This window comes from Melospiza georgiana, chromosome 10 (genome assembly GCF_028018845.1).
Source record: "Melospiza georgiana isolate bMelGeo1 chromosome 10, bMelGeo1.pri, whole genome shotgun sequence".
Classification (NCBI taxonomy): Eukaryota; Metazoa; Chordata; class Aves; order Passeriformes; family Passerellidae; genus Melospiza; species Melospiza georgiana.
Window position 1 is genome coordinate 21555063 of NC_080439.1, and position 13264 is coordinate 21568326.

The window sequence follows — 13264 nt, forward strand, 5'->3', positions numbered from 1 at the left end:
AGTTAAAATAAAATAGTTTTCTATGGATGGAATAAAAAGATGACCATTCCTGATCCATTTTTAGCACATCCAAAGCAAAACCCTGAGCAAGCTGTGAAGTGAAAGCCATTGGCTGGAGGTGCTCTTCAGAGCTCTCTTCAGGTGTGGGGAAGGGGAATTTACACAACAGAATGCTCACTCTGCTATAGATATGGCAGAGAAATCTTTCCATCTCTTAGTTCCCTCTTCAAACACATCACTCAAACATCCTTGATCACTCATTTCTCTCCAATAAACCAACATGGGTGTTTTACCCATCACAGCAAATGCTAGGAGCCAAGAATGAGATGAATCCCAGCATGACAACAATATTTCAGGTTATAATACTTTAAATGAAGGGTTTTATTGGAAAACCAGTTGATTCTATCAGTAAAGAAAGCAATTAAACTTAAACCACCATTTTCTTAAATGATTGCAGAAAGGCAGTTTCAGTGAAGATGCACCAGGGAACTTTTATCCAACTCTGACCAAAATGAAATCCTTCCAAGAGTTTTAGTTAACTGCAGAGATTTATTATATTTATATTTATATTTATATTTATATTTATATTTATATGAAACTACTTTAATCTATGTCTTACATCCCTCATCTTTCAATATTGTGTCTCCCATAGCCAGGAAATTTTGAATACCCTTCATCATCAAACAGATGCAAGTTGCACAGTTTGTCATTGAGGATTAATATTTCAAAACAAAAAAATGTATTTCCCGTTGTTGCATTGGAAGACTGAAATGTTGTTCTTACCTTGGACATTTTGAGGCAAGGACAGGGAAAAATCTGAAAAAATAATAATGTTTATCAGCTTATTAAAAGTTGTATGAGGAAAAAACTCACCTACAAACCAGTGTAATATTTGCTGTTGCACAATAAATTGAAAAAGGAGCATCCCTGACTGGCTGTCCAGACTCTGAAACAGTGTCAGATTCTTCACAGGGCACAAGTATTTGACTTTTCTGTACTAACAAGGGGCAGAATTTTCAGCTACAATTGCTTCTATAAATGCAGTCAGACAAGAAACTCAACATGAATGTGGGGTGCTGAAGGCAGCACATGTGTGACAAACCATCCTGAAGCCCTCAAAGTCCACATCCTTTCTGAAAACTCACCAAACCAAACACCTTGCTAAAAACACCTTGCTCTTTAGAGAAAAGTTTCTTCAAAGCCAAAAAAACACAAAACCCTAACTCATGTATTATTTTTCTTTTCAAGCCTCTTTGCCCTCAACATTTCCATCCATGCTTGAGTGTTTTGTAAAGAGCTCACAGCTTCAAAATGAAACTTTTTCTCTTTTCTCTTCCTCTTTTATCTAGATGCTTGCAAACTCAGTCATTCTACCTCCTGTTTACCAGTATAAAATTTTCATAATGTAGCTGTATGTGAAATATAAAACAGGCACAAAAAAATGTTTAAAGATATCTTATCTAACACTTCTGTGCAAAAAAATCTCTTAACAAAGCCTCACCAACCACTAGCTTGCATGATTTTCAGGAGAACATGTGATTTACTGTGGCAACATAAAAGCCTGCATATGCTGGATCTGCAAGTGATAAAGAGCTCAATTCCCCTTTCCCAGTCCCTCCCCTGGCTCACCCTCTTACCACAAGGTATCAGTTCCCACTCCCAAAGCTCTCAGCCACCTCTTACCTAGCTCACTCACACTTTATTTCCATGGATTTGAAATTATCACTAATAATTCTTTCCATCTTCCAAGCAGATTTTGTCCAGCAAGCTCAGTTTGTGTGAAATTACACCAAACTGCTTCAGTTTGCAGCATCCTTCAGTCTGCTTCTCCAGCAAAGAGACATCTTGGAACCAAAACAAACTGCCCAGTGTTAGACAGCAGAACCCCAACTTTTTGTGCCAGGCACAAGGTAAAGTTGTTCCAGTGTGGGGATGATTTCCAGGATTTTCTTCTCAAAGCTACCATATAGTATGTTTACACGATTTTAACCTCATTTGGGTTTGATGGGAGTTACAGACTGAAGATGTTAAACTTTGAAGCAGTTTGGTGTCCTTTCTCATGAAGCCCAACTTGCTGAGAAAAATCCGGCACCCAGGTTACTGGCACGAAATAAAAACTGGATAACATGGTTCTCAAGTGAAATTGCAAGATAAAAATAAAATCTAGTATCTGCAACATCTGCATTTCAGTCCGCAGAACAATCTATGACTTGTGATGTATTCAGCTAGTGAAGAACTTGAGCCTGTTATCATGTGAGATTGCTCTGATAGCAACTCTTCCTTCCAAGAGTGTTTCCTGCCCAGTGATGTCATTGATTCCTGCTTAAGCATTCTCCATGAGAGGTTTTCAATGCCAAACAAAACCAGATCCTGCTGGAACACAGAGGAACATTCTTTTAATTTGTGAGACTTGTCTGTCACCCAACTGTTTCTCAGAGGAGGGCTAAGAGACGAGGAAAGTTTCTCACAGCTACTGAGGAAACGAAGCGGCGAGCAGAGTTATGCAGACGGCTCCAGCTACATTATGTTTTAACACAGACAACAAGCATAGAAACTTTCCAGGAATGATGTTTCCCACAGCGTTCCCGCCAGGTCTGAGCGCTCCCACACAGGCGGGAGCACAGCCGAAGCCGAAGGCCAAGGCCCGCAGACCCGAGCCCAGGGCAGCGCACGGGGGGCTGCGGGCTGACATCGGGGTTCGGGTGCATGGAAGCAGCCGAGACTTTCTCGGGAGCTGGTCGGACATGTTCCTCACCCTCCGGTCTCTACAGCGCGGTGGAGTTTTCTACGAGAGCACGTTCAGAAGGGACTGCCTTGCCCGCCGTGGGAGGGGCGCCCGCCCGGGGGTCCCATGGCGGCCACACGAGCACCAAGTCCCGCGCTGGGAGGGCGCCAGGGCGCCTCACACCTCCCCAGCAGCGCCCGCAGCGCGCATCGTCCCGCTCCCTCCTCGCCATCACCCCATCTCAAGCAAACCCCTCACGTTCAGGGGTCCGTCTAGAAAAGACAGAGCCCTTCGCAGCGCCGCTGCCCGCCGTGCCCCCTCCCGCCCGGTGGGACCCCGCGCTCCCGGGGCGGGTCAGGGTCCCTCCCTCACCTCAGCGCCTCCCGCAGCCGCCGGCCCCGAGCTCCGCTCCCGCGCGCGCACGGCCGGCCGAGGGGGCGGGGCCGCCCCGCCCCAGGCCACGCCCCCCGGGCGGCGCAGGGCCCCGCGCGCACGCGCGCGCCCCGTCCCCATAGCAACCCGCTGGGACGGGGCGGGGCCGCCCGCATGTTGTAGGTCACGCACATCCCCTCTGCTGCACCAAGATGGCGGCCGGGCCGTCGGCCTCGTACCCAGCCTAGGCTTCGCTGCGGGCCGACTAGAGGTAACGGCGGGCCCGGCGCGGGAGGGCGGGAGCGGGAGCGCCTCCGGTGAGCGGGAGGAAGGCGCGGGCTCGGCGCTGTGAGCGGGCTCTTTCTGTCGCCTGCAGCAAGATGGCGGCAGCGGGGAGAAGGGCGGCGGGCGGGATGTGCAGCAGCGCCCGGCCCCGCTCTATGGTCGCGGCCGCTGCCATTGGCGCAGCGCGGGCCACGTGCCGGCCGCGCGCCCCGCTCCGAGCCGGGGTCCCGCTCCGCCGCCCCGGGCCCCGCTCCGCCGGCAGCGCCGCCCGCGGGCGGACAAAAGCCATGAGTCATGTCCCGCTCCCTTCCCCCGCGGGAAGGGGCCGCGGCTGGGCCCTGCCGCGCTCCGGGGATCGCTTTCCCCGCCTTCGACCTGCCCTGTGTCCCCCCTCCCCAAGGGCAGCGGGCTCCATCCCCGGTGCTCCCCAAGGCTGGGGATGCGCCAAGGGCCGCGCTGGGGGAGGGCTGTGGCCTCACCTGTGACACTGCAGGTAGCGTCAGCCGCCTCCGGGCATGATAGCAGCGGAAATTCAGCCTCTGCTGACCTGCTCTCTGTGCCTGCAGTGTGGTTTTATTTCGGGTTATTTATAGACCGGGATGATCCAGCAGCCCCGAAGAGAGTTAAGCACGGGGTGCTGATGATTCTTGAGCTATAGCTGAAATGGTACATGAGAAATAGCATTTCCCGTGATGGCTTTCCCCAAACAGTAGGGGAGGTTTCATAACTGGAAGGCACAATTTCTTCCAGTGAGAGACAAGAAGCAGGAGAGGAGATTGTGCTGGGGATATTGGTAATATAGAGATCAGTTACCTTGTAAGATAAAGCAAGAGCTTTGAATTAACTAAATTTAGAATTCGAAACATTCTCAGTTCTGTGCTTGTGAAGTTAAGATTGGTGACATTCAGTCTCAAGGTGTTTGAAGAATAATTGCTTGTCTTATCCTGTTGTGTAATGGCAGAGAAAAAAATCTGCACACTCATATGTGCTGCATTGCTTTGTCACATCTCTTCTGTTCAGTAAGGCAGGTGAAGCATCTGCCTGGTGAATTATTCCCCATTTTTCCTACTGGTTCTATTCTGACAACTGTCTTCAGTTAGAAGACAACAAATAGTAGATTTGTGTTGGGGTTTTTCCCCCAAACCTGAATTGGAAGTGGTGTTTCATATATTGTTTCATATGTGGGCTGGGCATCCCTCTGTGTGGTAAAGGAAGATAAATCAGAGGTGAAGCAGGAAAGAAAGCAATAAGCTGATGTGTGTCTGCTGAAGCTCTGTGTTTGAGCTGCCAGTTTTTCTAACCCTTTTTTCTAACCCTTTGCCTGTTTAGATTCAAGCTGTTTACAAAAAAAAAAAAACAGTCTTCCTATTTGTACATGGATTCTCATAAAGCATGGCCCAAATCGTAGGCAGAGCCATCCACAGCTAAAGCACACAACCTTTTTCAGCAAGGTCCACAGTATGGTTTTACAGGGATCAGAAATACAGGCACAGGAAGAGCTCTCACTAGATATGAAACAGTAACTGCTGGGATGTGACTGCAGGTGGCAGAGGCAGTGTCACCTGCCAGCCTGAGCTTTGCCACTGCTGCTAAGCTAGTCCAGATCATTCTCAAAGGACAATTTTCCAAGTAGCTTCTATAAGAAACACTTAAAGATTGCTCCAGGGTTTTTCTATGTAGCTCATTCTGATGTGTCCACAGTTGGCAGTGTGATACACGCTCCTGTCTCCTCCTTTGCTGCAAGTTAAGCTGATTTTTTTTCTGTTGGCTTATTTTTCCTCTCTTCCCCAGTTTTGCCTGATAGGGTGGAAAAAAATGACATTTCTTCTTATGATTTTGAAGGCTGTTCCCTATTTTTTCATTAGTCTCGCTTACCTAGACTGGGATGAGGAAGGAGGTTTCCCCTTGAACTGGAATTTGAGCATAATGTTGTTGGTGGTTGTTGCACAGCTTAATGGCAACAATAATAATTTGATTTTGGTAGGTTAGGGGAGGTTATTCTTAGTCAAGTAGCTGTTCTTTTTCCAATTAACATTAGGCTACCTCTGAAGGTAGTATGGTCTGTTAGATGAGAGCTTTGTAACCTTGGGCTTTCCATAGCTGTTATCTGAGTGGGAGCCATCCCAGACAAGGCAAACTGCACCTTTTAAATGAAAATTGGGGTGTTTCACTGGTTACAGTATTTCAGGTGATACTGCCTGTTCCAAAGCATGTGATTCTTTTTGTATACAGAAGCTTGTTAAGCTGGTACAAATACACTTAGGGTTGTGCTGCTGTGAAAATTTGGGTAATTCCTCCAATCAGATGGTCAGAGTAGTCAGCAGTGGCACTGAGACCAGTCCAGAGCATTCAAACTGAATGCAGGTGTGTGCTTAGAATCACAGGATCTTGTAGGGTGAGAAATACCTCCAACATCATTAAGCCCAACCCTTCCCCAGCACTGCTGTGTTCAGCACTGACCATTCCCACATCCAAACATCTCACACCCTTCCAGGGATGGTGGCTGATGCTGCTTCCCAATATCCAATTTAAACCCTCCCTTATGAATGAATTAATGAATGGTTCTCTTACCATAACTGGGAGGCTTTTGTTAATTCCAGTGGTGGGTTTCTGTACAGTATCATATTTATGTGAAAATGTTTCTCTTTGAAAAAAAAAAGTCACTCAACAATGGTTCAATTTTGTTTTGTATTCAAGAATTCTACAGAAGGAAATCCTCAGGCCTGTATTGTGCAGAGCTTGTAAAATAAAGCTCAGAGTGAAATAATGAGACTGGCAAGTGTTCCCATGGGTGTTTTGAACCCTAAGGGGAATGTTGTTACAGTCTTGACAAAGATATTCAGAATAGGGGAGGCTTCCCCATCCCTGGAAATGTTTAAGGCCAGGTTGGACAGGACTTGGAGCAACTTGGCCTAGTGGAAGGTTCCCTTCCATGACACAGGGTGGAATTGGATGGTGGTCAAGGTTCCTTCACCCCAAACCAGACTGGGATTCTGGGATTCTGTGCACCACTGAAGAAGTTGCAGCAGGGTTTTTGAAGCAGGCTGAGAAAGGTGTGTTCACCCAGGAGGTAACAAGTCTGACTTGTCCAGGAGCATGGTGCTGAGAGGCCCAGGGCCTGCAGAACTTCTGCAGCATGAGTCTGTGCAGAAATTAAGTCGGTGTTATTGTATTAAAATATGAAAACAGATCAAGAACAGACAGGAAAATAAACCCCAGCTGCAGGATGAAGTCTCTGTTCCTCTTCCTAATTACCCTACCTTTGAAAGCAGAATGCTATTGTGTAGCTTGTTGGGCTTTGCTCATGTTTTTTTATTTTTCTTATTGTTTTTTTCTAGGCCTTTGGTCCAGAAGCTGTTCCTGCAGGGTGTGTGGTGTGATTGTGGCCTGTGAGGCTGCATTTGGAGCGGGAGGGAGGGCCCTGGTCAGGAGGGCCTCTTGGGGAAGGGATTGCAGAGGACTCAGGACACCTGGAGGTGCTCTCTGGCCTTCAGGTGTTCATGCTGGACTGGTGATTAAGTCAAGAATCTAGAGCTTGTTTCAAGAGCTCTTTCCATTTTAGAAATTCCTAGCTTTAGAAGAACAATTTTGGGTTACTAGCTTATCCTGGATGTGGAATTACACCTGGGAAATTTGCATTTATATTTATATTTGTATTTACTTGCCCTTTAGCTTTAAAAGTAACCAGATTTTTAGAATGTAAACAGTCTATTAAAGTCTTGTGATTTGCATTCTCATCTTAAATGATAAATCCTGAATGCCTAATGAGTTTAGTGATCTTTTTCCAGATCTTCCCTCTGTGCACTCATAGTGTGACTTCAGTGGGAGGAAATCACAAAGTCAGGTTGGAAAAAGATTTATCAATAAACGAGGAGGAAAATTTTCAACCAAAGCAAGGGGGAAAACTGAGTTGCTAAAGGATTTATGTGTTTAAAGTTTTAATTGCAACAAGGAGGAGTAATCAGGCTGTGATTAGTGTTCTGAGTTTTTCATAAAAAAGGTGTGTTAAAGCTGAAATTCTTAATTTGCCTTTCATTTAGGTGATGATCTGTGGTGTTTCTACCTACACAAGCTCTGATATTTTCCCAGCAGTCTTGCAGAAGTACAGGAATCACTTGTGGCAGCTGCCATATAATACAGATACTTTAATCCTGCTGCTAGACTTCACTTGTCTCTCACAACTGGTTCTGTGTTGTTGAATCTTGCATCTGGTAGATCTCTCAAGCCTCAGTGATACCTACTAATATTTTACAACTTATTTCTGGCTATATTAGCTCGTGAGTAGCTGAAGTCCACGTAAGCACTCCTTGGTGCAGAGGGCTGACCTTGGCCACAGCTGCCTGGCCTGGGGGAGCTGCCTGTGCTGCTGAGGCACAAGGGAAACAGGGCTTGGAGCAAGGAGTTATGTCCAGCTAGAGGCACAAAAAAAGCACTTGCAAAGCAGCAGGCAGAAAAAAAAAAAACAGGGAGAAACCTGAGAGAAAAGATAAACCACAAAAGGCTCATCTAGAGGAAGTCATAACGAGTTTAACTTCAGTGGAAAAACAGCACTAGAAGAAGGGAAGGGATTGGTTCAGTAGCTGCAAGACACAAAGAAATGGTGACTCACAGGAAAAGTTTTGCCTTTGAGGGGACTGAATAGCACAGGCATATTTGTGACCTCCCTTAAATGATGTTGTTTAATTTAATTGCAAAATAAAATGGATTTACTTGTTGACGCAGAATGGAAGTAGTACCAGATTCTCTTACACCCCACAGCAGTGTCTGGAGCTGTTTTCCGGCAACAGTTTTGCTGTTTTATTGACAGTTTTTCAGTGATGGGAGAAGTTTAGGGATGCAACAGACAGATTTATTTAACATTGATGACAGAAAAGAGACACACCCATCCCTCCCCCCTGAATAAAAGACCCCAACAACAAAAAAAAACCTCAAATATGGAAACAAAGCAATACCAAGAAACAGAATTCTATAAAGAACTTGTCAGTGTGATTCTGGTAAAAGTATCCTCACATATATAACTTGTGTGTATGCCACATCTTTTACCTGCAAGAGAAATACTTGTGAAGAAAAGTCTCTGGGAGTCATCATATCATGGTAATTGATAATTGTGTGCTTTGAATTCAGCAACATCCCAGCAAATAACTGGAATTTAAGGAGGAGAGATTTGGAACCCTTTGTGTTATGACTATTGCAATCCTGTTTGGAGGAGGCAGGGCCCAGCCTTCTCTGTGTTATTGAATTGATAGCTGCTTGTTGAGGTCTCTCTCAAAGGAAGGTTACTGGTATCATATCTCCCAGTAAATACCACGAGGCAGGTATGGCTGACTGTCACAAAGGTAACCTCTGGCATGTTTCTCATCAAGGATTGGATAACAAATAATCTCCTTACATCATTCAGATCTCAGGCTTGGTGCCAGGTATTGGCACACAGCATGGGCATCGCTCCCCTGCCCCTTTTCCCCACCCATGCTGGTTTTGGTTCACTGGTATTTCAAAGGTTTTATTGCAAGTTGCTGTAAAAATCTGCAGAGGCTTTTTTCAGAGGAACACTGACTGCCTTGATGGCCAGAGCTGGATTCAGGTGGTACCACCTGCTGTAGCATCACTTGCTTCCTCTCTTCTGCTTTTTTGTAGTCCTGTGTTTTTGTCTATCCCTGCGTTTATGGCATTGACAATTCAACTGGATATTTCACAAAATAAACTGGATATTTGCCAAAGATGAGTGACAAACAAAGCCAAGGGCAGGCTCTGTGGCCAGAAGAGGAACCTCAGGCATGGGATGGGTACATGGGTTGAATTAGGAAAAAGGAAGAGAGTAAGGGATGGAATTAACATTTCCCCACTGGCAGGCACAAAGGCCAAGCCAGGGAAAGCCACTTTGGGGGAGGAGGCCAGGAGTAATTGCAGTGGGCTTGTTACTTCTTGCCCCAGAATTTGGGGGGCATTTTTGTGTCTTCAGTGGGCACTGGAGATGGTTGGACTGCCTGACTTCTGCATTTCTGACAGAGGAGAGCAGGGTCCTGTTGTTTGTACAGCAGCTCCAGCAGTTTCCATTGCTCAGGAGAAAGTCAGTTTGCTCTTATCTCTGTGCCAGTGATAAAGTTGAATGTAAACCTTTGCTGGAGGAGTTGAAAGAAAAACTGGAAAGAAAACTCTGAGAGCAGGCAGGGTGAGAGTAGGAATGGGAATATATTATGGTTGACCTGCTAGTGCATATGCCTTTGTTTTCAAAATGAATAGTTCAGCATTGGTGCAGTGTGCTGGGATTCAGGTGTTTGGTCTTACAAGGACCCTTGGAATGTCTGGAGAATAGCAAGTTGTAGGTGTATGACTGTTGCTTAAAAGTAGAGCTGGTTATGTAGCATTGAAAAAGCTTAAAAGTGATTTTTTAACTCTTGCTCTTATAAAGAGTTTCATTAAAATCCTGAATAGATGGCTCTGTTGGTTGCAGCATAGCTATGGGTAAAAGGAGAGCAAGCAGTGAGTATTTACAGAAGGTTAGAAGTTCTTGCAAATTTAGGAAACATTACCCCTCTATTTTATTTGAAAACTCCTCTTGCTCAGGACACCATTCCAAGTGGGTGGAGGAGTGAGCAGCGTGAGGTATCCAAACAAAAAAATTGTACCCAAAATGGTTCATGTCCTGTCCTAGTTCAGCCCAAAGATGAGCAGGGTAGAACTGGGAATGATTCAGTTATGAAAAGGGGTTTTAACTGTAAAATAATATTATTTGTAACAATTAGGGGGAATAGTTTTACTCTGAGTTCTCCCTATCTGTCTTTCTCTCCTTTCATAGCAGGCTTAGAGTGGCCTTGCAAATTTGGAAGGGAAGACTGTCTGGGTTTTTCACTGTCAGTTTAAATCACTGTGATGTAATTCTGTCTAACACATGAAGAGCCTTTTGCTTGGCCTAGTAGAGATTAGGAATTAGTGCTTGTCTGTGGTTATGCTGAGCCCCTGTTGCATGTGCTATGAATAGGACAAAGGGAAGGCAGTGCTTAAATAATGAGGGTCTGAGCATTGCTTTGCCAAAGTGGAAATCATTGCTTTTCCAGTTGGAATCAGATATTTACTTTAATGCTTTTTCAGAGGAATTGTTGCCAAACTAAAGGTGGGTTTTTTTCATTTTTACATAGTTCTGTCCTGCTCCAAACAAAGCACTAGCCTCCCTGCAAGTATCAGGCTTTTATTCTTTCAAGTGTTTTGTTTGTCATAATAATGCTCACTTTTCTGGGTTGTAGTTTCAAGCTGCTTATTTCAACTGAAAGATAGAAATAAAGAAAAATAAAATTTACAGAATTACAGAGTCTCTTGAAGCCATGTGACTTGGGAAACTGGAATTCAGAGCAAAACATACCAGAGCACATAGAAGTTTATAAAAATGGAGCTCTGGCATTCTCTTCTCTTCGTTATCCAATAAACATTATGAACTAAGGAATCTTTAAAATCTTTCAAGGAGCCTTGAACAACTTTGCTGAGGTTTTTTTATATAATACCTCAAATCAAAGTAGCTAAGCAAGATTAAAAAGAACTGGAACCCAAACAGAGTGGACAAAACCGAATGCCTGTTTATATTTTTGCTTAAGTTGCAATTTTTCTGCTCCTCCCCTGAAAAGGGACACTGGGGAGGTCTCATTTAGTTTGCCACTGTTCTTTTTTCTTTTCATTATTTTCTGTATATATTTATCCAATCAATATGAAAAGAAGTGGTTGTTGTTGTCTTTATAAACTGCTGTAAGCAAGTATTTAAATTCTGCCCTGCAAAATATTAGGTTAAGAGTAGTTGGAGGAGGATGGTCTGGTGACAGGTTTGGGCTCAGGGACTTAGTTGACTTCATATTTTCTAAGTATAGGACAGTTAATATAGTAAAAAGGTAATTTTAGGGCTTGCAAATTCCTTTCCTTTTCAAGTTAGGTGATGTAGAGTGGATGAGAGTTGCTGGCAGCATTTCTTTAAAAAAATTGCCACGTGTTCATTTTATATTGCAGTGGCCAATGGAGAGAGATCAGGAGACACTGAAAGGTAAACAAAAGAACTTCAACCCAGTGGCCAAAGGAGAGCAAAGTAAAAGTTTCCATTTGAAGAACAGAAAAAAAAAATAGTGCATGCTTTGTTCTGCAGTATCTCCAAAATGCTCATTTCTTGGGTAGCTGGGATATTAGCAGGCTTTGGAAAGCACCTCTCAACTCACTGATTGTGGAAGATTTTTGTTCTTCTGCAGTGTAGAATGGCAAGCAGTGCTGCAGCACCACTCTGAAAGCACCTGGGAGTGATAAGCACACAGTGTGCTGGTAATTTAAACTAAAAAGCAATTTCACATCAGCATAAAAAGCCAACATTGAAATTCTAACTGCAAGTAAGAAACCTTTTTTCACTGTAAGGATAGTCAGGTGTTGGAATAGGTTGCCCAGAAAGTTTGTGCAGCTAAGAAGGTTTTCAAGACCTGAGTGAGGAAAACCCTGAATGCCCTGGTCTGACCCTGCTTTGAGCAGGCCCCAGAGTCTCTGACCTCCATGTGTTGCCAGATATTCTGAATTTCTGTGATTTTTGTGCTGTTCCCACTTTCCAGGCAATATATTTGGAATCTTTGTTTTCTGAATCACTTTTTCCGTTTTGAGTCAAACCAGTGTTTTGCTTTACTGTGAAACTGGAAGATACTGTATTTTACTTTATCCCTCATGTTTATTCCTCATGAAAATGTTTATTGGCTCCCCAAGGCCAGGAGCCTGAAATTTGCTTCTACTCCTTAGCAACTTCTTGAAAGGCATGTTTATGTTAAATCAGATTTCTCTCACAGTACAAGTGGAAGGGCAGACTCAGATTGGTCCTCTGTGGCTTCCTTCTGCTTTGCTTTTGAATTGATTTTATTAAAGTGTCCATTGATTTTTATTTTTTTTTCTTTCTCATCTCTGAAAAGGCATTTGTTTTGTCACAGCACCTGACATCCAAGGATCACAGCATTCTGAACAACTTGAAATGAAATAATGAGTCCACAGAGAAAATCAAGATGCTCTGTGTGTGTGTGTGTGTGTACAGCCAGGCCAACCAAGACCATTTGCTGGTCAATTCACCAAATCTGCAGCAAATCCAAGAGCAGAGCTTGAGTCTCTTTACTGTGTTTTTTGTTGGTTTTTTTTTTTTTTTCCATTAAATCTCATTTTCTCCCAGTGTCCCTGTGTAAAGCCAGCAGCTTTTCCTCCCTCTGCAGTCAGAAGCCTGATGCTCCTTTTTCACTCTAGAACTCTGTCACACCAGTAAGTTGCTCCTGTTCTTCCTGCCTATTCTGCATGCCCCTTGTTACAGAGCACCCTGCCATAGCCCAGGAAGGGCAGTGTCTATATTCTTTGCTAGCTGATGGTTACATAATTTTATTGTCAGTTTTAAAGACCCATATTTGCCTGAGAGGCCTGCTGAGGTTTGGCATTTTCCTTCTATATCCAGTCAGCTCTTCTGTTCCTGCAAGAGCATTGCCCTCAATAAACAATGTAGGTTACCAGGAGAAAGGCAAGTGGTGTTGCACCCACCTGGGACCCTGTATTTTATACCAGCCACATCTGTGTGAGACAAACACACACAGTCACTCATCTTCCTTCCACCACCCTCTCTTCTTCACAGCATCACTAAGTGGTTGGAGCTGGGATTAGTGTCTAGGCTTGGGTAGACTTTTCTCTTTCTACCTCTAATTCTCTAATTGGGTATTTACAGTGGGCCTCTGAGGATGGTGGAAGCTGCATTAAGTACAGCCAAGGGGCAGAATTTAGCCTACAGAATCATCTCTTCCCAGCATTGATGTGAATGGGGAAGATAGGTGTCTGATTTGCACATCCCTGAAACTCTTCTTCCTCATGGCAAATAAGTAAAAACTAATCTCAGAGACATAA

The 13264-nt window shown here is 44.3% G+C and overlaps 1 protein-coding gene across 1 annotated transcript in view; it reads left to right on the forward strand.

Annotated features, from left to right (window-relative positions):
• Positions 1–3262: 3262 nt before the first annotated feature.
• The window catches only part of HDLBP (high density lipoprotein binding protein), a 39132-nt gene continuing 29130 nt past the window's right edge, over positions 3263–13264 (forward strand). Inside the window, exon 1 of the mRNA XM_058030896.1 lies at positions 3263–3368. The gene's annotated coding sequence lies outside the window, so the exon portion shown is untranslated. The remainder of the gene's footprint in view (positions 3369–13264) is intronic.